The sequence below is a fragment of the Canis aureus genome, chromosome 3 (assembly GCF_053574225.1).
Source record: "Canis aureus isolate CA01 chromosome 3, VMU_Caureus_v.1.0, whole genome shotgun sequence".
In the NCBI taxonomy this organism is placed as follows: domain Eukaryota; kingdom Metazoa; phylum Chordata; class Mammalia; order Carnivora; family Canidae; genus Canis; species Canis aureus.
The window spans coordinates 17,681,592-17,696,304 of NC_135613.1; the positions used below are offsets into that span (position 1 = coordinate 17,681,592).

The 14,713-nt window shown below is 42.0% G+C and overlaps 1 long non-coding RNA gene across 12 annotated transcripts in view; it reads right to left on the minus strand.

Moving 5' to 3' along the window:
• LOC144310200 (uncharacterized) overlaps nt 1-14,713 on the minus strand; it is an 807,232-nt gene that overhangs the window by 671,482 nt on the left and 121,037 nt on the right. For 7 of the 12 annotated variants that reach the window (XR_013375890.1, XR_013375882.1, XR_013375879.1 and 4 more), the window contains one exon: nt 3,856-6,759. The exons of 3 other annotated variants lie outside the window; for them this stretch is intronic. This is a non-coding gene — a long non-coding RNA (uncharacterized LOC144310200). The remainder of the gene's footprint in view (nt 1-3,855; nt 6,760-14,713) is intronic. 2 more of the 12 variants (XR_013375885.1, XR_013375881.1) reach the window with 1 other exon arrangement.

Below are 14,713 nucleotides of genomic sequence, written 5' to 3' on the forward strand. Positions count from 1 at the left end.
CCCTGGAGGTCACCTTCACTTCTGGCTCAGATCGTGAGGTACCACATAGGTGAAAGTATGACTTGGAATATAAATTGATGAGAGTCTCGTGAGTTATAAAATCATGGAAGAAATGAGATCTCCCACAACCACTGAGGTGTGTGCCCACGACACGAATGAATGGAAAGAGCTAAAATGTTTTTGCGCTCACAGATGGTACCCTATTAGTCTACTTATTCCTTCTCAGTGTTAGAAGGGAGCTTTTTAACCCTAAACAAATTGGAGAAACTCACTCAGCCCACCATAAATTATATGATGGTAGCTAATCAGTGGTGTCAAGTTAAACATTCTTTCATTAAAGATAAAAATGCCTTCAAATGACAGCAAAGTCTAGACCATTCTCTGATGAAAGGCTCTGATATTGGTGATCTTTTCCCTGATTTCTTGGCAATCTCTTTCCATTTTAAAATCAGTTAAAATAGCACATTTACTGATGAAAAAGTCTCATGAGGTTGGTGCTGGCCTTCCTCTGGCCTTATCATACATCTCTTTTTCTGTTTTTACATGTACTCTTTTGATGTTTAAGGACACACATGTGTGTATGGATAAAACACACTTTACAGCCCACATACCGACACATGATAGTTGCCGTATCCACTCACCCAAATCAGATTAGAGAGAATTAGCACATTTAGCAGCTTTCATTCAAAAGAACAAGATGCCTCATAAAAGTGGCCTAATGAAGAATTCATAAAAAGAATCTCCAAAAACATATGCACCGTGTCACCAGCTAAAGGTCACACTCTTTATCCCATACATCTGCCTCCCACCTTCAGAAATATAAATAGAAAGCTGTTCAATTTAAAAATTCAATTTATAAATTGCTCTGCTATGCTCTGTAACCACCATTAATAAATGATAATTGACTTTATCATTCTGTGGCCACCTTTGTTTCACTCGGGATACCTAGTCAATTACCTAGCAATAATGGTGGCCGAATGCTATGTTACTGCTTAATTTCACAGGCCTGGGGATATTTCTGGATAAATAAAAAATTTTTTAAAAAAACAGGCAAAATGACAAGTTTCTCCCTTTACTTAACAGAGCTCACTGGTCCCTTCAGAGGGGTAAGAGGTGGTCAGAAAGGGGGGCCACTCCTGCATGCATGTATCTTTCGGCAAGAGGCAGAGCAAGGATGGCAGGTGGGCGCAACCTGCCGGAACGACTTTCACCCGCAGCAGAACCGAACATGCTTAGTGATAGCGCAGCATCCTTTATCCCGTGCTTGTAAACCGGCCTCCCTGACCTCTGACAACGAGGGAAATCAGACGTCGGCTCTGCGCAGGGAGAACTTCTGCGACTCTGTTTTATGTAGAATTCCAATCCGGCCCCCAGGAGCTGCTTTTTCATTTCACCGCCGCCCTCCTCTCATCACCCCGACCTGCCTCTGCATTCCCCCGCCCGGCCACTTTTATCTTCACTACCAAGGGCAGAGCCTGTCTCTTCCAGTTCTGCTCCAAAGGAAGATTTCTCTTGAAGGTTCTTAGGAAATGTGGTGGCTGCGTCTTTACTGAGAGGCAGCTCTGCAGCACATATTGAAATGTTTGCTAGTAGAGATCATGCAAACCTGGGAGATTCCAGAGGTCACTGACTCTGGATTTTTCCTCCAATTTGACTTATCAGCAGCCATTTCAGGAGGTGATAAGGATGGAATTGTGACCACCCTGCCCCCCAAATTCATACATTGAAGCCCTACGCCCCAAGATGATGGTATCTGGAGGCCTCTGGGAAGTGAGTAGGTTTAGATGAGGTCATGAGATACAGCCTCCCATGGGATTAGTGCTGTTTAAAAAAGAGACACCAGAAGGCTTGCCGTCTCTCTCCACCGTGTGAGTACACGGCTGGAAGGTGGCCACCTTCAAGCCAGGAAAAGGGTTTTCACCAGAACCAGGCCATGCCTGGCACCCTGATCTCTGACTTCCAGCCACTAGAACTGTAAAAATAAAGGTCTATCTATTATTTAAGCCATGGTAATTTTTTATAGTAGCCCAAGCAGACTAAGTCAGGAGGTTAAAAGCAAAACTCAAAATAAAAATTTAATTAAAATATCAGGCTTCTATGTATTCTGTCAACTCTGAATTCCCACTATATCCTGTACTCACACCATTACCTCAGCAAGTGACTCTGCTCCTCTGGATCTCAGAGATACGCATCTGTTAAACACAAATGGTTCCCCCTACGCATGTCTCCACCACAGAGGGTTGTAATCAGAAATTTAAAAATTATCAAAACAAGGCATATAAATACTTAGCACAGTGCTGGGCATGGAGTAACCTCTCGATAAATAAAATCAAGATTCCTAATAAGCTTGGGAAGAAGAACGCCTTGAGAAAAAACACAGTAAGAGGCACCTTAAGAAAAATAAAATGGTCTAGTGACCAATGGTGTGCCAGCGACCTGGAAACAGTAAGGACGCTGCAACTCCCTGAAATCATCTCTACCCCTAAGTGCAGCAAGTCCCTTTGGCTCTCTGAAGTCCAAGTATGAGCTCATCCTCTTCCTCATCTTGTACCTCAACCCCACTATCCACCAGTGATTTTGTTTTCATTTCAGTATCAACATCTGGTGCCTCTAATTCTATCAACACCCAAACATATGGAAGGAACAACAAGACCCAGCAACGTGAACCATTATTTTTAAAAAACAAACCAGGTCCTAAATACCAATTGATTGCTAAAAGGGCACTTACTGAGGTTTATTAAGTACATAGAACATAAATCTGTTTGGCATGTAATTAATTCAAAATTACAGGAACACTAAATATGTAATTAAATCTACACGGAATGTTTAGGCCTTTAGCTGGCATTTACAAAGGAAGCTACGGGAAATTTATTAGCTAGCTATTTATTGTTCAAAATACTGGCAAATCATGAGTATGTTGATTGAAATCTAGCTTGCTGTCACTCTGCTGTTCTGGGCCAATTAAGGGCCTTGCAAAACAGTCGCCAAATAAAAGTCCATGGCTAAGAATGCTAAGGATGGAGTTTGATGGTTATGGCTAAGTTTGCCCTTTCTTTTTTTTTTTTTTTATGATAGTCACAGAGAGAGAGAGAGAGGCAGAGACATAGGCAGAGGGAGAAGCAGGCTCCATGCACCAGGAGCCCAACGTGGGATTCGATCCTGGGTCTCCAGGATCGCGCCCTGGGCCAAAGGCAGGCGCTAAACCGCTGTGCCACCCAGGGATCCCAAGTTTGCCCTTTCTATGTGATACCACCACACAGCATTCTTCAACAGACTTAAGTGCTTAAATGACACATTCAAATGTGACACACAACAGATCTGAGTGAGATAAATACAAAGTTATATTTGGAATCCTTACCCACTGACAAACTTCACTGTGTTTAGCCAGAACAAAACATTTCTTCTAGCCTGCTATGTAAGTCAAAAGTGTAATATGAGAAATGCGTAAAATGAAAGACTCCAAAGTCATTCCAGAACCTCTTCTGCTCATTTCTAGGCTCTGCAGCAGGCTGAGACAAAAGAAGACTGTCTAGTGTCCACAGCTGGCTTGGCCCTCAGTTGATAGTGTACTATATAGGTCCCATTGGTCAGCTTGGGTACAGGTGCTCTGGGGCACCCCTCGGGAAATAGCTCCAGTGATGCCACCTCCTAAAAGCTCCTGGAAGACTTTGAGAGTAGAGCAACCAAATAGAGCACCACACTCCTCAAACCTCAGGAGGACTGTGTCCCAGGGCTTCCAGTGAGCTCAGTCTCCAATTCTTTATTTGACAACCTGGTAAGAAATGTTACCTTCAGTTGCTGTATTCCCAGTGCTGGAGGTCCTAAGCACTAGCTTTGGAGAAGAATTCCCCTTACCTTTGATTAGGAGGGACTGGAGTTTCTTCTCATTCCATCCGTATTCATTAGGATTGCATTTGGCTACAAATAATATAAAATCCAACCACAATATCTTTAAAACCACTTGTACTTTTCCCTCACACAACAAGAAACCTAGAGAAATGTGGTCCTGTGCTGTGCAGAGACTGCATAGCATTACACTCCACCTTTCCCTATTATTTGCTGTCTTTTCAGTATGCTTTACTCATCACCTCATGGCCACAAAATGGCTGCTGCAGCCCCGCCCATCATACCTATACTCCAGTAGAAATGAAAAAGAGTGATATGGTATAAAAATTTTTTGTTACAACAACAGTATTAGAAACTCCATAGCAGACTTATATGTACATTTTCCAATGGCCACTGTGTCCTATTGTGTGCTATAGCCACCTCTGGCTATAAACTGACACTCAAGAAATGTATTGTAATAGAGATTGAGCCAATCAATTAACACTCACTACCACACCATTCCTTTTTCATTCAGTCCCAGTGACAAGATATTCAGTATTTAGTGTAGAGTAGGAACTCCATATATGTCAAATAAGACTCTGAAAAGCTCCAGAAATCACTTTCCCAATTTATTCAACTAAACGCTAAGTCAGACACAGGCAATACAAAAGTGAACAGGTCAAATACTTAATACTTTAGACCAAAAAACAAAACAAAACAAAACAGAAACAAAAAAACCCTTACAAAATACCTGTTTTTTAGATGAAGAAAGGATCCCAGATTTGAAAGAGATAAGACACTAGGCCATGCTCCCAAGAGAACTATCTACAATGATGTAAGAGTTTTCTACACTGTCCAACACAGTAGCCATCAGCCATGTGTGGTTAGCAGGCACTTAAAATATGGCTGAGGAGCTAGCTGATTTTATTATTTTATTTTTATTTCCATTCATTTAAATTTATATTTAAATAGTCACATGTGGCTACTGTCTATCATATTGGACACTTCACATCTAGAAATCATGCACACACACATTAAAAAAAATCAGAGGATCTCATTTTAATAGAAGGATTTCCAAATGTCATGGGAGGTAGAAGCCAATTTCTACTCAGAGCGATTGGAAAAAATAAAAGGATGGATTATTCAATCTGAGTTTTGTAAGATGTATAGGAGTTTGCCCGTTGATAAAGAAAAGCTAAGGGAAAGCTCTATAAGAAGAGAGAAAACTGTGTACAACGAAAAAGGGGAAAAATGAGGGTCAAGAGAGACTCTGAGCCAGAAACACCTATTTAAATTGCTCCCAAATTGCTGACCCACAGAAGCTGAGATAAACAATGTTTGTTATTTGAAGTCACTATATTCTGGGTAATTTGTTATACAGCAATAGGTTACAAATATAGGATAAAACACCATATTGTGTGTGCACTAACTTTACACTGTGGACAGTGATGGGGAATCAGAAAATATCAGAGGTGATGGTGCAGCTCAGAAGATGAGAGAGAAAGGCCTGTGGAAATGTACTATGCCCAGCTGACCTCTCTATGGCATCCAGCATCAGTCTCCAGGAAAGCTCTAAAGGCTCTAGACAGCCAGGGCTTCTGAGCCCTCCCACCGCCAACTAGCCAATGGCCTTCCACACCTAGAAGACCATTTAATTTCAAAAGCAACATTTCAAAGGACATTAAGTTAGCCTTCCTAACTGTGGTCCCTGCAAGTAATTACCTTTTCTGCTGGATAATATGCCAACAAGAATTTTAAGGACAGAACTCATGTTTTTAACTTCCATATGCCAAGCTGAGAAAAGGGCTTTATGCAAATATAGCAAAAAAATATATATACCCTCCAAAAGTCATCATCATTAGGCTTATTTCAAAATCAGATCTAATATTAATTCCCAGGCAATAACACCCTTTGGAATGAAAAGATCTGATTACTCTATAGGAATTCTAATGAATAGCACCCGCCACTCCTCTACCCACACCCACCCCCAACTCTCTCATAAGCATTTTAAATAATTTTTCTTTTTTTTTCCTTTTTTTTTTTAAATAAGTAACATTATATACAGTTCAGAAACACCAGCTAGAAAACATTCTGGCTTTGGAATTAAAGATCACAACCCTCGGAAGGCCTGGTGACAGGGGCCAGAGAGCATTGTGGGCAAAGTGGAATGAGTTAATGCTTCTCTGCAGGACATGGGGCCAGAATCCTTTCTGCTATAACCAGGGTCTCTAGTGCAAAAATATCCACATGGGTCATAAACACCAGTCCCAGTCCAAACAGTGGAGAGGCAGAAATCCTGCAATAGCTGTTTAAATGCAGTGTTATTGTTGTTTTTTAAATGAATATAATATTTCAGCCCAAAACAGCCAGCAAGTGTCAGCAGTACCATCTTGATATCCACGGACTAGAAGAATTTCTCCTGCAAGTGTACAGCCAGCAAGTATCAGCAGTACCCTCTTGGTATCCACGGACTAAAAGAATTTCTCCTGCATCTCTTTTCTGTTTCTAATTAAGTTTCATAAAACCATAGGACATCAGAACCAAAGGGTGCTGGCATGGACAGGGGGAAACTCTCCTTTTCACAAATAAGAAAATTAAGGCCTGGGAGGGAAGGGGACTCACCCCAAGCTGCATGCACATTGACCCAGCTGGAGCAGAAGCTCAGTCTTTTCCAGGGATTCAGAAGAATAAATCCAATGCTCCCTGGATCCAGTTTCAGAGGGGTGGTAACACAACAGATTATTACTCATGCAAGCTGATCATGAACTGCTCATTTCTTCTGATTAGCAAGTCTTAAGAAGAGATGTTTCTTGGCTCTAGTTGATATGGCCCTTTTAGGAAATCCACTTTCTTCTACCCCAAAGTACTTTGGTTCCAGGAACAAGACAGATGGATGGATCCAAATTTCATTCACATGAAGCTCTGTCAACATTCCTATAGGACAACACAGTATTGGGAAACCAGCAATGAGGGGCTTATACTAGTTACAAGATTTGAAAAGTTATAGGATCTCTGAGAAAAGATTTGGAAGGACTCCTTCAGGCTGCAGAACTCTAGATATGTCTTGTCTTCATAGCTGCCAGGATGCAGCCTGCTCTCCTGGACAGTTCTCTGTGTCTCACTGGAGAGGACAGATTTCTCTCTCTGCTCTTCCCTTTCCTTGCCTGAAAAATTAATGTGTGCATATGGGGAAAAATGAAAGCATAGCAAAAGCCTATACAAAGAAGTTAGGTCTCCTTAGAACTCCCAAACCCAGGCCTGGCCTTTAGATGCAAGCATTATTTGCCATATTTTATTTCATGCCTATGTGTATATCTCCTTTTCTTCCCACCAAGGGGAACATTCCAAACTCATATTGCCTTTGGTATTTTTCACTCAACGAAAGAGGTTTGAGTTCTTTCCTCATCATGTATAGAGATCCAGTTTATTCTTTTTTCACGAGTTCATAATATCTCATTGTTTATACAATCATTTATTTATCATTCTCTTATTAATGAAGATCCTGGTTCTGTCTAATGTCTTATTTCTCAAATCTATGCTGAGGGCACAGTCTCAGCACAGGTCTGGAGGACAAGACCCTGGTAGTACATGGTAGGCTTGTGCATGATGGACATTTCTAAATCAGAGACGGGATATTAGTGCAGCCCAATAATCACAGTGCCTCTATACAGAACCAGTAGAAACCAGACCCAGTTTCTACCTCAGCCTGGCTTCCTGTGCCTGCTTCCTCCCCCCCCACCCCCACCTCTCTCTTGCCTTCTGAGTGTTCATGTACTATCTGTCTTCTCCACTAAGTCAAAAGCTCCACTGAGGACCAAACCTTCATGCCCCTCAGAGTCCCACTCTACGAACTTTCCTCCCTTTGCAGAGAAAAGCAATTCACTAAATATCTGCTAAAGAATCCACGAATGCCTAAACGATTAATGTAGTAAATAGCAAACACTTAACAAGGGCCTCACAGTTTTCAGTGGGTTTTACTCTCAACCCTTTTAACGGGAAGATACAAGATCTGTCCCTTCTTGAGTGTGAAGGAAGATATCTTCCCTTAGGTCACACCTGTGTACCTCAAGGTGACCCCACAAGGGCAGAAGGAGCAAACAGCAAACGTGGACCCTCCCAGGCCAGTGGCCACGGTGCATGTGTGCATGCATGCAAGTGTGCACGCATTGAGTACCTGAGCACAAAGCAGGCCATTCCATAAACAACAAAAACAACAAAAGCAGACTGCCTGTGACCTTTAGAAGAACCCCGCGTCCCCCCAGCAAAGGCTGTCGGCAAGACTGCCTGGTGCTCTTTTGTTTGGGACTGACTGGAACTGTCATGGACACAGTGCATCTCCCAGTGGCAGCTCGCTGTAAGCCAGGCAAGCTCTGTACAACAGATGCCCTGCCCAGAATTCACTTTAGCAAGGAACCCTGGGCCTTATTCCTCCAACAGGGGGAGAGTCTTCAGCAGATAAGGAATTACAGCAGCTGAGAACCACAACAGCTTATGCTGATGACTAATTAAGTGCCAGGCACAGTCCTAAGTGTTTTGTGTACAATAGCAGATCTGATCAACACCCAGTGCCGTCAGTACTACCATTATCCCATTTCCAGAGCAGGAAACCAAGGCACGGAGGTTGAGTAACTTGTTTAAAGTTCCACAGCTAGTAAGTAGCAGATGTGGAGCAGGAATCTAGGACCATGGCTATTTTCCCCCAGGCTGGTGGGAGGGAGGGCAGCAAGGATGGTCCATCTACATTGCAGGCACTGCTTTGAACAATCTACACATATCTCGGGTGGTCTTTCCAGCCGCCCTGTGAAGCAAGAACCATAAATAACTCCAGTTGCCAATAAGGACATGGGAGGTCACCTCAATAAGCCTGTGGAAGATCCTGCTGCTAGTAATTAAGCTTGAGAACCCAAATTCCTTGAGCTCCAAGGCTCGTGCTCAGAACCACACTGCTCTGCACCACCTCTGATTCCACTAGCTCCCTGCCTGCAACAACTGCTCTCATGTTTTGCATTTAAACCACAAGGGGCACCTTGTACCTGATCTTGGGACCTTAGCAAACATCAGCCAGCCTCAAGGGCTTGTGAAACCTTTTGGTTTTACAAATATTCAGTGTGTAACACAATGGAGACAGAGACAAACAGGCGATCAGAAACACAATAAACTTGGAAATAGAACAGAGGCCACCAACTGGCCCCTAGTTCCAGGGAGACAATATTATCAGGTACCACTTTGTGAGTGCTTATTCTAGATGCTTGACCTGTTAAAAATCATTTAATATCCCAACAAACTTCTGAAGTCGGTAGCACTGTCTTCATTTTACAGGGGGAGTCAAGGCACATACAGATTCAATAAGCTGCCCAGAGGCACACAGCGTATAAGAGCAGGACCAAGATTCAAGGCCAGGCAGTCTGACTCCAGAGTTAGGTTGCCAGGCTTAGCAAATTACAAACAAAACAAAACAACAAGAAAAAAACCACGTAAGCAACAAGTAATTAAAAATGTCACATGCAGTATCCCTGCTCCTCCACAGCCTACATGATTCATACACTGTGTGTCCCTGTACGTGGGACCACTGCAGTGTCTGGTAGACTCACCTTTGTGGGGAAGGTGCCCACAGCCTGTTCCCATCCCTCTGACCACACCAAGGTCTTGAGAGTCTCTCTCCAGCACCCCCATTTTCCCATCTGCTGGCACACAGTATAAACACACATCACTGTCCCTACACTGAGCACCCACCCAGCCTCCACGTAGCTTTGATACTGAAGAGAGGGCTCTTTATTCACCTCTGGACCATGGAGCTTGTCTATGCAGCCAGCAGCTTCTACTGAGGTTTGGAACAAAGCTGTAGCCATTTTGTTTCACACCTGCACAAAGGTGAGGCGGCTGCTCCCCTTGAGCACAGAAATGGGTGAAGAGCACTGAAGGGCCGCCCAGCCCCTCCGCAGGGCATCCTGATCATCAACCCTGTGCTTCAGTCTGGGATTTGGACGCAGAAGCAGGTGAAGCTCCTCTGAAAAGAACAGAATCAAAAGGGCCTATGTGACTGTGTATCAGGGACGTGGCCAGCAGAGCTTTGGGGCTGGAGCATGGATAAACCCTCACAACAAGCAAAAGCCAAAGTTAAAAGTAAAGAGCAGCTCAGAGACGAGGCATCCTCTCTAGATATTTACAGGGCCTGCTGCAGCATGTGTGCATGGATCCAGATGTGGATTTCAAGATTGCCATTTGGGGTGCTTCTTGGGGCTAAGAACCATGAAGACACATGTCCCCCCTGCGGTTTTATGACCATGTTTAGCAATGAGTGATGCTGAACGGAAGGGAGCCATTCTGCAGTGCATGCCCAGGCCTCACAGACGCTGCTTCCCCCCTCCCCAGAGCTGTGGGGCTGCTTGAGGCACAGACCTCATCTCTGCCCCCAAAGCTTTCTGTTTCCACAAAAGGGATTCTCAGCAAAACAGCATCCTGGCCGCAGGTAATCGCAGGCTTCTTTCTCTTTAAATAGCTTCTTTGTAACCACAAACATGTATGTTTTTCATAAAGCTCTGAAAATTGTACTAGGCCCTGGGGAGGTACCAAGTGGAAACGCGGGTGCCGGGAGATTAGAACTCGACTACTCCAGAGGTACACTGTGCTGTTTGTAACAATTATAATAATACACCTGTACCACCATTGTCAGTGTGGACCAGCCACACGGGGGCTCATTAGTATTGTATTAGGGCTGCATGGGGAAACAGATAATGGCCCATAATGAAAAATGCCAAATTTTCTATATAATAAAAATGAACTTGATTAATGAAAATCACTTTCAGGGAAAGAGTTACAGCGTTGTTAGAAATAAAAAATGATGTATTAATCCGACATTCTTACAGATGGTCCCAACCTCCTGACAACTGCTATTCATTTGAGATGCTATTAGCATGCATAATTATGCTAATTAAGTTGTAATTAAGCACCAATTCTTCAGAGGGCTTTTTTTGTCTATCATTTAATACAACTCAGTTGCAAAGAGTGCTTAAAGCTTTGTACAGTGTTTCATTCAAAAGGGGTTCCCAAATTTCTTAGCAAAGATTTAGCAGCTGAGCCATGGATAGGAGCTATAATCCTTGTTTTGGTTAAAGAAAAGTCAGTAAATACCAGCAGGGTCTGCCAGTTGTTGATAAAATAATGAACGCTTTCTGCTAAAATAAGCACAGTTCAAACCAGGGCAATTACAATGAGAACAAAATGTATAATTATCAGTAGTGATAGAACCATTGTGCTATTACATGGTCGGTTTTATTCTTTTTATTTGAAAAAAGGGGACTTAAGGAGTACATTCAATAAGAAATAATTAGAAAAAACGCCATTCAATATTTTATTAAAAGTAAAATAAGTCAGAAAGCTGAAGATATCTCCTGGGGAAGGGGATGTGCATAGAGAAGGAATCAGTGATTTTGTTGTCAGTTCCAAAGGCTATTGAGATAAACATTTTACAAAGAACATCATAAAATGATAAAGTGCACAAGATGGTTTTTTCAACTCAACTGTCTGCAGAGGCAAAAGCAGAATTTCTAGCAGAGAAGTTAGTTAAACCGGCAATTTCAAAGATACATATTTACCCATCACTTTGACTGAATTCTACCACTTTTGCTCGCAAGTATGCGCTGCGTGTGAGTACGCAGGACGCCGATTTAAGTTCCGTTTTGTTTTCTCACTAGCTAGGCTGTGACGAAGCCAGAAACAGCCAAGGAGCTTAGAACAAAGGAGGATACAGGGCTTGAAGGAGGGGCTAGCAGGGTCTGTTTTCCTGGGACACCAGAACCCTGTTACCTTCCTCCCAAAGCAGAGAAATGTCTCCCGTGAGCTCCCGGGTCATCTTCATTCTACCCTGAGCTAAAGGGGCAGAGTCAATAAATAGACCTTGAGGAGCCCTGATTCTCCCTGAATGTAACTTTAAGTGACTTATTTAAAAGACAGCCAAGAGCCTATACCATTGCAACCCCATCTCTCCCTTGCCACACCGAAAATGACCAGCCAAAGGTTTAAAAAAGTAAAAATAAAAAAGCTCCAGGAGGGAGCATTTGAAATACCACTATGCCAAATCTTGGCAACCCATCTCCCTCATTCTTTTAACTGTGGCATTACAAAAATAAATATATAGTCTTTCTTTGAAATGAGCTTTGCCTTTTCTGTTGCAATCTCTTTTTGGACATGATCTTTGCATTTCATTTTACTTCAAAGCCTCTGGAAAACTTACTCCTCAGGTAGCATGCTCTGCAGAAACCACTCATTTTGTCTGTCTCCACTTTCTCTGCCTGCAGTCCAGAGCACAAGAGAAGGAACTTACAGAAAAACATTGCACTGGATGGTGGTGGCAGCAGCAGCTGGTGGCCTTCCTTGGTCACAACGTAACATTCAGCAAAGTACCCTCATCTGTAAAATGGAATGCCCATTAGCTGCTCCAGACAGCTCACATGTGAGTGTCAGACAAGGCAGTAAGTGTTAGGCAAGGTGAAAAGAATGGACCATTACATCCACTGTGTGGGACCTCCACTCAACAAAGATGTCAGGTGTTACTGAGACCCTCTGATGCTGAATGTCAGATGCATCCACGCCACAGACACATGTACACTTTTCATTGGTTCGTTCATTCAACAAATATTTACTATGTATCTACAATGTGCTCTGTAGAGCACAAATACTGGGGATACAGCAGTGAACAGGTATCACATTTAAATAAGATGCTAGATATAAATACTATGAAGAAAATAAAATTGAGCAACATGATAGGGTTACTGGAATCAGGGAGTTGTTTTTTATAGTATGGTCAGGAAAGTCCTCTCTGAGATGCTGACATTTAAGCAAAACTGGGAATAACAAGGAGTCAGCAACAAGAGTACACTAGGTAAAAATAAAGAATGGGATTCCTCAAACTAAAAATCTTTTGCATGGCAAAGGAAACCATCAACATAACAAAAAGGCAACCTATTGAATGGGAGAATATATTTGTAAATGACAATACAGGGTTAATATCCAAAATATATAAAGAACTCCTACAACTCAACACCAAAAAATAATCTGATTAAAAATGAACAAAAGCCCTGAATAAGTATATTTCCAGAGAAGACATACAGATGGCCAACAAACACATAAAAATATGCTCAACATTACTGATCACCAAGGAAATACAAATAAAAAACACAACTGAGATACCACCTCACACCTGTCAGAATGCCTATTATTAAAAAGATAAGAAATAACAAGTGTTGGTAAGGATGTAGAGAAAAAGGAAACCTCATGTACTGTTGATGGGAATGTAAATTGGCACAGCCACTATGGAAAACAGTATGGAGGTTCCTCAAAATAATTAAAAATTGAAGTACCATATGATCCAGCATCCCTCTGGGTATTTAACAGAAGGAATTGAAAATACTAATTTAAAAAGATATATGCAACACTATGTTCACTGCAGTATTATTTACAATTGCCAAGTGTCATAACAGATGAATGGATGAAGATGTGGTGTACATACACACACACATACACAATGCATAAAAAAGCTACTCAGAATCTTGCCATTTACAACAACATGGATGGACCTAGAGGGTATTATGCTACATGAAATACGTCAAACACAGAAAGACAAATACCATATGATCTCACTTATATATGGAATCTAAAAAACAAATGAACAAACAAAACAGAAACAGGCTCATATATACAAAGAACAAACTAGTGTTTTCCAGCAGGGAGGGGTTTTGGGGGTGAGCAAATTACATGAAGGGAATTAAGAGGTACAAACTTCTAGTTATAAAATAAGTCACAGGAGTGTAAAATAAGGCATAGGGAATATAGTCAATAATATTGTAATAACTTTGTATGGTGACAGATGGTAACTAGACTTATTGTGGGGATCACTTCATAATGTTTACAAATACCAGGTCACCGTGTTGTACACCTCTAACTAATATGGTATGTCAACCGTACTTCAGTTTATAAAAAACAGTACATTCTTTAGGATCATCTCAGCAGAGTGAACTGTTGGTGTAAAGGCCATAAAGCAAGAATGAACTTGGCTGGTTTGAGGGATGAAAAGAAGGACAGAATGATAGGAGACACCAAACAAGTTGGAGATTAGAAGCCCATGGGGTCAAAAAAGAGATCAGATCACACAAATCGTTACAGATGCAATAGGGAGTTTTGATTTCTATCTAAGTGTAAGGAGAAGACATTTGGTTGTTTCCTATCAGGTAGTGGTATATTCATGTGAGCTTCTGGAGAGGACTGGGTTACAGGTGAATGAGAAGTGAGCAAAGTTAAGAAGCTCTTGGAGGAATACAGATTGGGAGACAGTAGCTGGGACAGGGGAGGTAGCATGGCAACAGGGAAAAGTAATCAGATGGGGGACATATTTTGGACATAGAACTCACAGGACTGACCATATATACACAGGACATGTGGACTTCGTCACTCACTGCAAATATCCTCAAGAATATTTGCTTTCTGTTATACCATTTTTAATACATGTCCCTATATTAAAACTGATGGCAAAATGTGAACAATCAGCCAATCTCAAGCATAATATCTAAGGCATGGAGGAAAACATTGGATGATGGGACCATTGGATTTCCTGGCAATGGCCTCCAAGGAAGGCATACAGGCATTCCCAACCTATGTAAGCTACTCGTAACTCAAATAAGAAATATCAAGGCCTGGCAGCTGGTGGGCAGAGTTCCATGGGAGTCTGAGAACTGATGGACAGTAAAAGGCTTCAATTAAGGTAGCCAGTAACTTGCTCACTGGAAAGAACCACAGGCACAGAAGGAGAAATTACTCAGTTGCCCTCAAAGAATAGAAAAAACAATGACCAGGAAAGAAAAAGTTAAAATTCCCATATTGCAGAAAAGGGGCT